The 14170-nt window shown below is 38.7% G+C and overlaps 1 pseudogene; it reads right to left on the bottom strand.

The window, feature by feature from the left end:
• Window positions 1–340: 340 nt before the first annotated feature.
• On the bottom strand, window positions 341–13903 carry LOC118338503 (annotated as a pseudogene).
• Between the last annotated feature and the right edge of the window lie 267 nt (window positions 13904–14170).

Here is a 14170-nt window from a genome sequence, read left to right as displayed (position 1 = left end):
TGAAGCAACCGTTGCACAAACATTGGAATTTACAGTGAATCGGGAGACATCTTGTGTCCATCAGGAAAACTGTAGAAATACATTTTTATATTCATAGATTCAGGAATATTTTGAGCATATTTAAGGTAAATTGTATGTAAATTATATATATTTTTTTTTTATGTGCACAAATCAGACACACATTACTGTTCTAAGATACTATGTGCACATGTCCTAATACATGTCTGGAGGCGATCTTGGGTTAACTACCAGTCTGAGAATAAATAAAATTGGTCATATCATTGATGGTGTCACTGTGAATTTTTTAGACTTTCACCACTGACTCATACAAACACACACCTACAGTAAAGGGAATCTTTTATTTGGTTAATATTTATTGATATGAAGAGGTGGAAAAAGCTCTTTACAGTTCTAAAGCAGAAACATTTCAGTTTAATAGATGTACTTCCATAGTGGGAGTATTTGTATATGAAATGAAACAAAGCATTGAATGGGTCACTCCTATCTCATATCCACAGAGATTTATCACTTTTGTTTTAAAGCTCTCTTTGACTCGATGTTTACTTACTGCTTTGTTCAGTCTCGCTGCCCTTATCAACCCTGTTTCTAGCAGCTGCGGGAAGCCATTTTCAGCTCTGATAAGTCCACTAAACTACCTACCAAGCAGCAAACAGACAGAGTTAGAAACTAGCTGCTGAAGACAATTGAACAATTAGCAAATAATGGCACAGATATTTGTCTCAGGGGTTGGTGGTGACTTAAACTGAATTAAAATGAGAGTGCACACATCAGGTCACCAGCCGACAGCTGGGTGGGTCGATAATGTTGTTCTGTCTGTTTGACTTGTAAGGGGGCAATGTTTGCTAATACGTTAGCCCTATTGACTTCATGAACAGTACCTGACAATAATATGTCAGGACTGTGTGTCTGTCAGCTTGTTTTGGATGTGATTCTGCCCCCTGGTGGCCATTATCTTTAGTTATATTTTTCTACGATTGATTGTGGTTTTTATCAACTAATGTCCCAAGGCAAATTCCTTGTATGTGAAAACTTACTTGGTAATAAACCTGATTCTGATTTAAAATAAACAGGCTGTGTATAAAATCCCTCCATATTCACTCTAGAGTTCTGTATTTACTCTAATTTTATTCTATTTTAAAATTTATCTGCTGCATAGTGCCCTTTAAAATGCCACAAAAAGAATATCATTGTTTTCTTTTTAGCATAAAAAATTAATTAGTCAAATGTTTGATACGGTACAAAATATGTGGATTAGCCTCCTTTTAAACTAGCACTTTTAGAAATTACTGTTTTCTTTGATATCTAAAAGATCTGCACTGTCTTTGCTAATAACTAAAACTACCACCATCGTTATGATAAATGCTGAAGCTACACCTGTTAAACTGTTGTAAACCTACAGATACATAACTATGTCATGCGCCTATATTTGAGCTGAAGTGTAAGTAAGTTGAGTGACGGTGGGCGTCAGTGATCCTGCCATGATCCTTAGGGCGCGATGGTGAGAGCCGCCTGGCCGTGGACCTGACTGAGAGCAGGACAGTCCAGAGTAGCCATCAGCCTGGTGCTGCCAGCCCTCTGCGGGGTGAAAAACTCGGTCCAGGTCAGAGATGAGCCTCTTGGGATCAGACTGAAATGAGCAGGGTTAGAGTTAGATACCAAAAGGACTGGGCTGATTAGTCAAAGACATCAAAAACAAGAAGCTGTAACATAATAAGGTAACTGGATTTCGTGGAGAGGAAGATTCAGATGATAATTATTTAAAGGTTTAATCACTACGAGCGCCTCGTTTCACATTGTTTTCACTATATCTTTTGATACATTGTTATTATAAAATGTGAATTGTAGCTTCTTTAAGTAATGATAGAAAATAACATTTCTTTCCTTAATTAAGTTTAATTATAACAACACATCAAAATGTCATTCTGCAAAGGATCCATACTTTTATTATATCTATAAAAGCAACGTGCATTGCATAGTAACATTTTAAACAACATTTTTCTCCCATAATCAAGAGATTTTATATATATATACACAAGAGCATTATACAAGATGACTGCCATCCATATGAAAATATGCATATTTTAGTGTAAATGCCACACAGTGGAGTTTGAATTCTGCAGCCTCATGAGAGCTTTATGCTACACTGATATGAATGAATAAAAGCTGTAATATAATTGAAAAATGTTGCTTTTTATGTGAAAACAAGTGATTTTCACTTTGGCTGAAGGTTTAAGTGATTATAAGAAAGGTACCACCTTAACTTTATAAAATATAACATCTACAGATGGAATATCCTGGTGAACTGAAATCTTTTTTTGTTTTGTATGAATTTTATAGAAACAACATTTTTAACAGGTCTAACAGAAACATAAACATATAATATATTTTAATATTAGATGAGTAAAAGATTACACTCACACAAACACCTGTTTCTTCTGTGCTGAGCTCACCTGTAATATTTGAACTTGGCTGGCATGATCCCGGGTCCTTCCATGCGGATGTAGACGCCCTCCAGGATGAAGTTGAAGGGGTTTGTAAACTCCACAGTTGCCATCATCTCTTCATTCACTCTGCCCCCGCCGGACACCTATAGTACACAAAAGGACATCAGTGAAGAAAAACACGACAACAAAAAGGTGTTGGGGCATTAAAGGACTTTAAGTCAATTTACTCAGAGCTTGAGTGTGTTTAGATTGAAGAAAAGGTCATTTTGTAAAAAGAAAGTAATAGAAATACATTTTTAAATCTTCTATAATGAAAAGTCTGTACCAAAACGTATAACCCGAATAAAATCAAGCAGAATTTCAGACCGTTACGATGAGTTTAGGATTGTGCAGGGTGACGACTTTCATGGCGGTGACGATCTGGCCGGTCTCCTTGACCTTCCCGGTAACAATAAAGTGGAGGTTGGCCTGTTCCACCAGACGCTTCATGTAGTTCTTTGATTCGATCTCCACCACCTCCTTCACACCTGGAAAACACAAAAATTGACTCTGCATTGACATTCTCAGACTTTATTGAGTGCTTTCTTGTGTTTAATACTAGTTGTAGTTATGTCTAATGAACAGTTAGTCTTGATAATGTAGTTGGTGTTGTCTGTGGTTGGTGAATCAATATGAGTGTATTTTTGTTGGTCATTGGGGGTTTATTTGATTACGATAAAGAGAAAAGGATTAACTTGCTCACTTTTGTTGGGGCCAATCGTCACTGTGGGATCCCTGAACAGGAACTCGGAGCTGGTGACTCCGGTGTAATAGACCACACTCCCGCTGATGTAAGCGTCCACAACGCGGCGCTGGTCGCTGCGGTTTATGAACTCCAGGCTCAGCTCGAAGTCATCGCCCATGTTGATCTCCAGGGTAGGCAGGACCAGGTCCACATCAGCCTCAGGAGGGTTGGACTTCTCTCGTTTACAGCCGTACTCCTCCGCTTTTTCCAGAACGGTCCGCTCCTCCTTACTGCCTGGATTGGGTGAATGAAATATATTAGTGTATTTAACCTTCCTGGTTATCTTTTTACAAAGTCTGCATATTTGGACTTAAAGCTGTCTAAATCCTTGTTGGCAGATTCATGTCACATTTGTGGGACCAGAATTGGCCCAAGTATTTTGGTCCTTTTCCATGTTCCAGCTCTGGCCTAAACCAAGTCAGAATGATGCCAACTGGAGCTGTTTTCCAGACCAAAAGGATCCCAAGTCCACAACCCAAAAACCTTGCCAAATCTGGCAACCACATAGGGACACATAGCTGGTCCTACGGTGCCAGAACACAACCGACTGTGCCAACACTCAGCCATCATCCAGAATGAACTTGGTAGTAGGGTTGGGCAATTGGACAAATATAGCTCCCGAGTCCATTTTTTGGGTGTTTTGTCATTTTATTTAGCTAATTTAATGGTCTACCTGCTGCTATGTTCAGCGGCACATGTACACACACTCTGAGCCAGTTGGAAAATTTTAACATAACACTGACTTAGAGGCTGCTTGTGTAAGATAATTCATCACAGTAAACCTGAAGCTTTATGACACTGTGTCCAGGATAAATATATTCATGTTAGTGTTTATTTGAAGTCAGATACAGAGGCACACTTTCAACATTTCTGTTGTGATGGTTGATCAGAAGGCTGCAGCATAGAAACAGTTTCTGCCCACTTTTAAGACACTGTGATTTGTTTTGGATGGAGTCACTGACCTTCAGGAAACTTGTATTGATCTGTGATGTCGAGGCGGGTCACGTCTCCTGGAGCTTTGGTCAAAATCATGCGGCCTACATGACTCTGGTTCACTTTGACTGGATCCATAGTCCCATCTTTTCTCCGAGAATAAAACACCACATCACTGTTGACCTGAAGGGAGAGAGATTAGTCAAAAATCACGAGCAGACCTAAACTGAACTGTTTTGAAGAAGAGCTCTGAGAGAGAAAATTAAACACTGTGTGAATAATACTGTCCTGTTTGAGAAATGAGGAACAAGTGAGTGACACAAGACTTGCATACAACCACTTTCTCAGCCTTTACAGACAAAATAAGACAATAATACTGAAAAATGTTGTTTAAAGACTCACCTCAGCAAACACAAAGGCAGCATCAAATGGGTAGCATGTCTGCCCATGTTTGATGGCCTGGACTGATGCAGGACCACATCTGTACATGCCTTTATGGACAATGGAGGAAGAGATTCAATGTTGACTCAAAGATTTACTCAAAAAACAGAAAACAGTGGCCCATTCATTTATTTATATACATACAGTACAACCCAAGAAGAAATGTAGTGTGACATTTCTCTGTAAATAATTTGATTCACAATTAATAGCACTCTAAAATAACCCACAACCTGTTATTATAAAGCCAGCACTTATTTCATAATATTATTATTTACCATCACTGGTCTCCTGTGGTGTTGCATCCACAACCTGCCAGCCTCCAAAGCCAGTTGGGAGGTCTGGTCTGGACATGTAGCACTCATTCCAGCAGTGATAGTTCCTGACAAACATTATTTTAAATAATATTAGAGAAATTAGTCTAATAAAACTCCTGTCTGTTAAAATTGTCTCTTCTCCGCATAAACTGCTCGAGTCTGTACAGCTGATAACTTTTATTGGTGCATTTTCCACATAAAGATAAAGAAGTGTTGGTTAGACAAACTGAAGGATCAATGGTACAATTCCTACAGGACACACCACCAGCAGGTAAAAAAACAAACCGAACATTAAAATGCCAAGATCTCTGGTTTATAGTAAGCTGTCATGGAAGAGGTGTTACCAGATGGAGTCTTTGGTGCGATTGCGGTCGATCCTGCCGTTGTCATCCAGGATGATGTCAGTTTTCAGGTTTCCATCGTTGTCATGAGCGGAGTAGTAGTTGGTGACGACCCGCGCCGGGATGCCCAGACAGCGCAGGACTACACAGACAAGCAAAGACAGGATAGAAGGTTTTCAGGAGAATGAACTGACCCAAAGTGTGTAAGTATCAGCCAGGATAAGAGATAGAAGCTTCTTTCCTATCTCCTTGAGCCTAGGAATAAAAGGAAGTTGGGTATTTTTATCCCACAATTCCTTGTTTATCTGTCAGACACTTTCAAATTTACGTTGCACACGTTGCCTTTCCCTTTCCCATCTCCTTATGACCTCTCCTTCTCATATTTTTCCATAACATTATGACCTTTTCCACTAAGGTCAAGAAAAATTTAGAAGGGGTCTACTCACAGGTGTTGAAGACGGCGGCGTAGACCCAGCACTGAGCGTAGCAGACGGGCATCCTGCTGCTGGCGTAGCTGAGCAGGATTTCTGTGCTGCCAGTCCAGGAAGTGGGTGCCACTCCGTAGGTGTAGTCGCCGCTCCAGTTCCCCACCAGCACACCTTCATCATCACGAGAGTTCAGCTGAAGCACAACAAAGAGCAGGTTTTTGATTGTTCTGATGCAATATAATCCTAAAATGTTCTCTTCACAACCAGTATATTATTGAAATTCCTAGATATATAAGTAAGGGAAGATGTAAGTTATAATAACATAAAGCCATCCTAACGTGCGGTAGTAATACTGCTACTGTGCCATGTACTGTAAGCCCGTGTGCTGGGCCAATTAGACTAAATTACACACACTGGTCCTTTAAATGAAAGTCTCATGGGAAAGAAAACAGTGGAGTCCAAAATAGCTTAATTTCATTCACTGTATCAACCAATTGATTGTTACAATTAATGTTCTGATATGTATTGAATGCATCATTAAACCACTATTTATGTATCTGTTCATGTGCTTTTAGAATTTTCACCATAGCAGAGGCTCTTCGGTCACCTTGTATGGGGTCTCTCTGTTGGTGATGGGCATGTCAACCGGGTCCATGGATGTACAGACAGGCATCCAGACAACTCCATAGTCTAAACTAAGAAAAAAAAACATTTAAGTTAAAAAAAAATGGTTGACTTAAAGAAGTCCATTTGTGTTTCTTACTATCCTGATCCATAGTTCCAGTTTCTCTCAGGCGATGTCGTCGTATTGCACCTGGTAAATAGATCCCCATTCTCAGTCATCACACAACTCCTGCCTCTGTTCCTCATCATCCAGAAACACAGCATCAGCTGAGGAAGACAGCAGGTCATATGGATGTTAACGGGCATGAAAAGAGAGCTCAGAGGCCAGTAACATGTTAATAAAAATGGTCGTGGAAGCTGAAAACCGGACTGCCGCCCAGGGATTGAAAGAATGTAGATAGTCCGGCTGTTGTCAGTGTGTCCTACGGATGCCGAAGAGGACGTCATTACAGCGATGTACAAGTGGTACTTCCCCACAATTGCAGTTTGCCGCAGGTAGTATGCCCAAGGGTGACGTGTTTTCGGAGGTGTTTGTGATGGCTGGGCCCTCCCAGGAACTCTGACGCATCGCTGGTAAGGAAGACAGGAATATTAGGTGCCCTTTGCTAAACTGGGGGCTGGAACCTTGGGTTGAACAGGAGGAGCAGATTTTAACACATAGTACAATCACAAGATAACAAATAAGTTGTAAGAAAAGGTAACATAGTTAATGAGACAGGGGGGAGCTCTCTTATAATTAATTTAAAGGACTTGGTAGAACTCCAAAGCTCACCACTCTACTATTATTAATGGTTTGGTTGTTGTAATTATTAATTTATTATTAATCTGACTTCTGAATAATAGTTTAGTTGTAATTTTTGTGAGACTGATCAATCGATTATTGTTATCGTTCCCTTTTTTAAGGGGTGGGTGCCCGAGAACTTTAATAATAATTAAAGTCAGTCATTTTCTATTATCTTTTGATAATTATAATTTTGATAACCATTAATTGATTAAACTATTACAGTTAGACCACTCTAACACCCTACGTCGTAGAGCCCGACAGCATGGATCAAGTTCTTAAGAGCAATACTGACCTCAATAATGAACTCTGCATTAGCTAAGCCAGTGGTTAAAGAGGAAAAACAAATCTGTGTCTTTTTTCCCTCTGATCTTCTATTTCTTACTTTCTTGCTTACTGGATTACCTATGAAAGTGTTCAAATTATGCTGTCAAAAAAAACTCACTCTCTTTGAAAACCCTCTTTGATTGAATGGCTCACAAGCAAAATGGGTTGCGATCCACTCAAGTGGCACTAAGCAAAGTTGTCATTGGCAAGAACATTTCACAATATAAAGTGGCAGTTCCAATCTTGGGAATAAAACACACTAATATACACTCTAAAAATGGTGGTAAGAAAATACTAAAAGACAGCAGTCCTTACACCTAATGAAAGTTATTTTTCTTTTTCTTTCTTTAAATTATCTATGGGAGCCAACATCAACAAACTGTTATGAAGACAATGTTACTCATAATTATGAGACCAAAAGCTATATTTCTATAAAAAAAAAAGTAGCTACTTCAGTTTGCTGATGTGCTATCTTATCTTACAAGCTTTTGATGCCTCTACAAAAATATGACTAACTTCTAACAACCACAGGAAGGAAAATATCACTTTTTAGATCATTAAAACTAAACTCACCGATGGTAAACTCCACAGCGAACTTGTCTTCAGCAGGTTTGTAGGGACGATTGAATGTAATCTTGATCTGGAACTCTTGTCCTCGACGGACAACGAGATAGTCAGAGTTGTACGACACGGTGTGGTGTTGCATCTTGTTGACTTCATTGGGCTTCCTCATCATGTCCACATCCCAGATGTCAAGAAACTCTGAATGGACAGAGAAAAAAGAAAGAGAGAAAGAAAGAGCAGGATGTTGCTTGTGTTCTGACTTTGTACTGTAATTGTGTATACTAAAGGCTGCAGTACTGGGTTTTCATATTTAGAAATCACTCAGATTGTCTGTGCCCATACACCTGATTAAGAGTGATGTTTCCTGCTGCAAGAGGAAGGTTTACGGTAAATAAGGTCTTTTGTTAACAACTAAAAAAAAAGTTCCAGTAAAAGTAGAGGAGATGCAAATGGTTTAGTGATTATGCAACTAACAGTATATAACATAAGTACATAAAAACAACACATGGTTTCAAACAGACTGTATAATATAAATAAACACCCAGATAACTAATTGATTAGTCATTCATAGTGAACACATGAGGGGGCAGCGTGAATAAACACCCCTGTATTAGATTTGGTCTGAATGCTAAAGTGCCCTTTTTTTAAAGCTTATTTTAAAGAGATAACCTTTGAAAGAAGAAATAACACAATCTCCCTCTTACAAATCAAAAGTTTAATTAATACGAAATAAAACGCACCATTGCTCCGTTCAGTACACTCAAGGGTTTTGCTGCTACAGCCTTACTTGGTTTGGTATGACCAGTAGCTTATGCTAATGACAATGTTAGAAAACTTTGAATAAATAAATAATAATAAATATTGTTGCATATTCACTGATCTTTTGTTTTAGCATTTAGCATTATCACATAACTGTCAATAAGGCCACAGGGGGTGCTGTTAAACATTTATATGCCTCACAGGGGAACATAAGAGTCTGAAATACAGCTCTGGTTATCCAAGACACTCATGTGGTTAGTAAATGCCACTCTTTTTGGGAGTAAGGAGGAAACTGTTACCCTGTGCATATTTGCCCCTCTCCTTGGAGAGAGTCTGCTCACGCCACTGCCTCGTTAACAAATCACTGTTTTCTTGCCAAGCAGTAGGTTGAGAGTTGACATTGAATCCTATCAGGTGTTTGCAATCAAAAGTCAAATAAAGTGGGAAAACAAAGTGAAATGGAGTTGGAGAACTGCCCAGTGGTGGTCTAAATGTGTCAACATCTAAAACCTCAGTGAGGTGTATGTAGGCTACAGTTATTTGTGACTGTTTGCTGTCATCTTGTTGTTCTGCTCTAATGTACCGCACAATAAATTCCAGTCACTGCATTCATAAATTCCTGTCACATCTAGATATCTCCCACTGTGCAGCTTTCTGAAAACAACACAGGGTGAAGTGTAGCGACAAGCTGCAGGAAGTGAGCAGAATTTATCTTGTTTGGACGCCATTCATGTAATTTACTGGACGTTCTGCAAAACCTACCGCAAACTGTGTCACTGTCGGGAAACAGACTTTATCTTCTCCAACAAAGACGCACTGTGACATCTGTCTTCTGCCCTTCAATTATTTAAAAAAAAAAAACGAATAACTTTCTATTTAAGTAAGATCTCAAGAGGAGTAGATATGAGCAATTGTATTCCTTGTAATTAAAAAATGACCGTTGCACCGAAGACTTCCCCCTGCATACACATTTGACTGCATGTGTTTTAATATGACCTTTTTCTACAGGTTGATGAGTTACAAACACAATACATTTTAAGTTGGTTGAGGCTGCCTAAGTATGTGTAAATGAGTAAAGCTTGCAGTTACACTTAATGTGTTACATTGAATCGAGAACTGTTTAGTCATAACAAATGTGACATTTGCTTCCTATTTCCATTTTCTCAGTTTTTAAGAGCCATTTCTTCTTTTGAAGAACTGATTCTGCTTTTGACACTTTGTACCAATGTTAGTACAAAGACAACATTCAAAGATGCTTTCAGTTAAATTATTATTGGAAGAAGGTTGGGACTGAATTCAATAACCTCCATCGTGTTTTCATTAAAGAGAAACATGACTTATCTTAACTTGTATTAAAGAGATATTGATAAGAAGGATCTCTGAAGGGTTCAACTCTCAAACAATGCATGGTGGGAAGTCAGGTTTCTTTAGAACGTAGTTTAATGCTCACTCAAGCAGCACTTTCAAGTCAAAAGGCTTGAAACAAACTAGAAATATTAGGTTGAATTAACTCCTCTAAGCTGTTTTATGATGTTCAATAAGTGAGTTCTCTCACCAGTCAGAGGTGGAAATCCTCTCGGGCCCGGTGCACCAAAGTACTCCAACTCAGGTATGTCGGTTGTTTCCGAGTTGGAGCTGGCGATGGGAACTGAGGAGCGTCCACGGTTCGTAATCTTGGGACGGGGTCCGGTGGGAACAGGTGGGGCAGAAGAGGGAACCGGGGTGGCATCTTGATCAGACATGGTGGTGGTAGCTCAGGGTGGATTATCAGTCGACTGGAAGGGGAAAATCAAGAGGGAAAACAAATATCTCGCATTAGTTTGAATATTAGAAATATTTAGTAGAAGTTGCAGCAACCTTCACAACTCTGACTTCAGATTTAAAATATGTCCGTTTAATTGTTCAACCGTGCAGTTTCTAAAGGCTGGATTCCCATCATGCTCCATTCATTCCTGCGTGGTAGGCATGCTGTTATCAAAACCATCTGCTTTATGGAAAAACTGTGCATGTGTGTGTGTGTGTGTCCTTGTCCCTTTTTATTCAAGAGGGAAAGATTTTCAAATTGGAATAGCCGTTAAAGCAAAATGCATGAAAATATTCAAACTTGTGAATGATGAAACTTCCAACATGCCTGGATGAAGCACACACATGGAAGTGGTTTGCATGGTTTGTGGGTTGGGTGGAGGGGAGTTTACAGCCACTCCCTTTCCTGTAAGATGCTGGTTGAGAACGACACTTTTAGTGTTTGCCGATTTATTTTCACTTCACAAATATTGTGTGTTTTTGTGGTCACACAGAGAGAAAGTTTTAACACAGAGCATTAATCATGTTTATTAAAAGACAAGACAAATAATTGAGTCATTCGTGGTCATGGAAAGTCTTACTGTGGTCTTTGTTAGGGTGAAACCATGTAATTATGAATGTTATGAAGAAATAACAACCAGATTACAGATTTACTTAAGAATTTGACATAAACACATAATAGGCTATAAATATCCACTGAGATTCTTTATGTATTACCTAATATTGCATGCAGTCGGACTGGGACCAACCACTCCATGAAATAAAATAATTCATATAGTACTGATGGTAGTACTAGTGGTAGAGAAAGTAAAATCAAAATTATTACCAACAATAACAGAAGTATGAAAAGAAATACATTTAAACCTGACCGACCTTTTTGCAGGATATGGACAAAATGTTGTGGTTTAATATGAATATTTGCTGTTATTTTTAGTGTCTTTTAGATACTAAATTGAATATATTTGGGTTTTGGACCGTTTACTGAACAAAATATGGGAATTGAAGACTTTACTTAAAACAAATCACCATTTTAAGCAACTAATTGAGTAGTTGAATGTAAAAGTGCACATTAATGATCAATAATGAAAATAATTGTTAGGTGCAGCCATAGAAGCATCATGGTAGTGGAGGCAGTGGGAAACTAATAGTGCTTCTACAATACAAGTAATAATATATGTAATAAGGGGAGTTTTATTAGTAGAAACCAAAGTTATTTCTATTCATGGTTGACCAGAAATGATCTTAAAGAGTCAATAAAGAAGAAACAATAAACTAAAACAAAACACAACTGACAACTAGCAGGTTCAAACTTAGCCCTGGGTGTGAACACATCAAATTGATGAAAACAAAGTCCCTCAGTGTATTCAGAATGACTCACTAAATCCACATGAAACAGGACTATAATTACATCAACCCTTCAGCCCACATGGGGTCTACCTAAAACCTGCTTCCAAGACCCCGAGCGGTCTGCCACTACAGGTCAGGGAGGCATGAAGTTACAGCCACAATGATTATGTAAGTATGTGGTAAAGTGGATTTAACCATTAAATACACAACCGCTGTATTTATAAGATGCTAGCAGGGTGTACAGTGTGTCAGGTTTGTGGTACAAACACCTGCCTGAGAGAGTGAGACTCACTGTTGCATAATGTGGGTGTGTGCTGGAGGAGGGAGAGAGAGAGAGAGGTTTGGGACGACGTTTGGCTGCGTGAGTCATCGTTTAACACAGTGAAAGCTCTGTTTTCACCCTAACCACCAGTGGCACTGATAGCAAGCTTACCCTCTGCAGACTGGCAGAGCGACAAGTGGGCAGAGAGACAGAGAGACAGAGAGACAGACAGACAGACAGACAGACAGTGCTGAAGAGTAACCAAGAACAATTTACTCAAATACTGCACTCAAGTACATTTTTACATGATATTTCTACGTTATTCTACATTATACTTCATCCCCACTACATTTATTTGACAGCTATAGTTATAAGTTACTTTTCAGAATAATATTTGACATAAAAACATGATAAACTTTTACTAATGAACCTCTGGTTACCAATCTCTTTGACTTGAGACTCCTTACAAGACTCGTCACATTAAGGTGTCTATGAGCTGTTAGCGCTTCCACCAAGGAGCGATTTTCACTCTAAACTTATCAGAACAGTTTGAGGTCCAAAGAGGGAAAACTCATGAATATTATTATAAGGCAAAGACTAGATAAAAACTCCAATATATCAATACAAATAGTTTAATCAGCTTAATACCCCTCAGATTTAACTTAAGACATGTTTCTGCAGCACAACGTCTGGTACTTCAAGTACATTTTGATGTTAATAATTAGTACTTTGAATGCAAGACTACAACTTTTAAGTAAATCGAAGTACTTCTTCCGTCACTGTGACAGCACATAGTACCTCCTAAGTCCTAAATTTAATAATAGGCAAATAGCTGATTTTAGGGTATTATGTAAGTCCTAGATAGCCTACGAGATTCACGTTAAAGCAGCAAAAAGGAAATATATATATATATATATAATAAGTATGGAGTCAAATAAAATGTAAAAACTCAAGTCAAAACTCAAGTCTGGGGTTTGAGTAAACTCATTTAGTTTCTTCACACCACTGCGTATCTGTGACCTAAAACTTTTCCATGTCTGAGATACTTGTGACACATGTGCACACACACGTTTAACACAACTTTGGCAAATGCTGACGCAGGAGAAAAAACAGTTTACCAGCAGAGCTGAGCCTGTTTGTGCCTCAGGAGGTTTTGTGCTCACTATAAAACTCCTGTGACCACACTTTTCCTAGAAAAAACTCAAGTTAAATAGCCCAAGTTCTGCATGTATAATATACTTTTAAGAGACAGAAAATATGCATTGCAACAGCTGAGGAAGAAGATGATGAGTTTTTACATTTAAAATTGCTCTTTTATATATAAGTTCAACAAGTTAATGACCCCTGATTATTAGGATTAATCAGATGATAGAGAAGCAAATTTTAGATGATAGAAAAGTGTATCAATTATTGAATAATTAAGAATTTCCAAAATCTTAGTTTGTTTCACCAAAATATCATAAAAGATTACACAACAACTGCAGCATGTTTTAAATGACTCTCAGCCATATCATCTAATTCATTTGCATCTTCACATTTGGAAGGTATAAACAAAACACCATTACCAAACTGCTGAGGAATTACGGTGCAATAAAAGCAGAACTTTTAATTACAGATGCAACCTTCCTACCTGTAAAGTAAGTCTGAATGCAGAGTGGATGCACCGCAGATGAAGTTGGAGAGAAGCTGCTGTTGGTTGGAGTCGGTCTGCTGCTGCTGCTCCGTCTTAGGAGACTTCTGCTCCTACTTATATACCCTACAGGGGGGAGGAAGCACTATCCGTGTGTGTGTGTGTGTGATCTTTGCTTGTTGTGTAACTGGTCAGTCCAACATAGGAGCAGGATGTGGAATCTACCGTGTCTGTACAACCCACAGCTGGATGGAGCTCAGAGAGATAAAGTTACTGACTGATCTCTGCAGCTGTCAGAGACATCTTTGTTTTGTTTTTCTTCCAATTTTTTTTATATTTCTAATATTAGCCATGTTAGCGGTCCAGA

This window comes from Morone saxatilis, unplaced genomic scaffold (genome assembly GCF_004916995.1).
Source record: "Morone saxatilis isolate NCDOM2014 unplaced genomic scaffold, NCSU_SB_2.0 Contig4, whole genome shotgun sequence".
Taxonomy (NCBI): Eukaryota; Metazoa; Chordata; class Actinopteri; family Moronidae; genus Morone; species Morone saxatilis.
Note: the sequence above shows the minus strand (reverse complement) of the source record. Positions and strands in the feature narration are given on the sequence as shown.